Here is a 1,416-nt window from a genome sequence, read left to right on the forward strand (position 1 = left end):
TTACGATAGTCTGGAACTCATAATCCTCATAGAGTATTACGGTGAGATTATATCTAAAGAGTTAAGAATTAATCCGGCAATTGGGGAAATCAATAGCCCTAGATCCATTTATCCTTGAATTCAATTTTAGCCTTGATTATTGCTAATTTTATTGTCATTTTTCCTTAGCTAAATAAATTTCACTGATTATTCATAAAACTCTTGCATCTGGAAGTTGTCTGAGCTTATCATTAGCATTATTTAAAGTTGTAGTAAATAGGTTAGTTCCCTGTGGGATTCGACTCCGGACTTTGAACTGGATTATATTTGCAGCGACCACTTAGTCATTTTTACAAGGCATAGTTGGGCGTGATCAAATTTTGTCGCCGTTGCCGGGGAACTAACAGTGTTATTTATTACAACTTAAAAGAATTGCTAGGATTCTTAGTTTAGATCAATTTCCTACGGTGTTAAAAAAAAAATTCCATTGAAATTCTCACGTTTGAACTCTTATGTGACTCAGGTGTATGCCTAGAAGCTCTCTGAGGACTGGTGAACTTTTTGAAGGGCTCTCAGACCCCGAGAAAGCATTCAGGGCATTGAATCGGGCCAACAAGAAGAACAAACCGTTAAAACAAAAAGACTAACTCGAAAGTGAAATGGACAACGTGGACGACGTCAACATAAACAATCAGAATGATCGTGTTGACCCAAACAATGGAGTGGTGGCACCTCTTATGATGGAAGCTGCTCTTTATGATTGGGCACAACCAACTGCTGATAACTTGGCCACCGCCATTGTTGTTCCTCAGATACAAGTAGAAACATTCCAGATTACCAACAACATGCTGCACTTGTTGCAGAATAAGGGACTGTTCTCCGGGTCATACATAGAAGACCCACAACAACATCTGAAGAACTTCCTATCAATTTGTGTGATTCAAAGACAACCGAATGTGACTCCTGAAGCAATTAAGCTATTACTGTTCCCATTCTCAGTGACTGGAGAGGCTCAAACTTGGCTGAATTCGCTTCCAATAAACTCCATTGCTACTTGGGAAGAATTAGTCAAGAAGTTCTTAAACAAGTTTTATCCTCCCAACAAGACTGCAAGGCAAATTGATGAGATATTGCAGTTCAGGCAGAAACCAACTGAGACCTTGCAAGAAACATGGGAGAGGTTCCAGGGTATGCTAGTGAAGTGTCCACACCATGGCATTCCAGATCAGATGCTGGGACAGAGATTCTACATGGGTTTAGCAAACAGTTTGAAGGCCAATGTAGATGCTTCAGCTAGGGGTGCATTTTTGAGCAAGACATTCACAGAGTGCAAGATTCTTCTTGACAAGATGGCTCAAAATTCAGGCTGGATGGCTAGAGGTACGACACTTACACCACTAGTGCATTCTATTGCTCTTGAGCCAAACAACTCCCATA

The 1,416-nt window shown here is 40.4% G+C and overlaps 1 non-coding gene across 1 annotated transcript; it reads right to left on the reverse strand.

Annotated features, from left to right (window-relative positions):
• Nucleotides 1-1,091: 1,091 nt before the first annotated feature.
• LOC142175559 (small nucleolar RNA R71) lies at nucleotides 1,092-1,198 on the reverse strand. Its single transcript, XR_012704669.1, has one exon. It is a non-coding gene; the product is annotated as a small nucleolar RNA R71 (small nucleolar RNA).
• Between the last annotated feature and the right edge of the window lie 218 nt (nucleotides 1,199-1,416).

The sequence above is a fragment of the Nicotiana tabacum genome, chromosome 21 (genome assembly GCF_000715075.1).
Source record: "Nicotiana tabacum cultivar K326 chromosome 21, ASM71507v2, whole genome shotgun sequence".
Classification (NCBI taxonomy): domain Eukaryota; kingdom Viridiplantae; phylum Streptophyta; class Magnoliopsida; order Solanales; family Solanaceae; genus Nicotiana; species Nicotiana tabacum.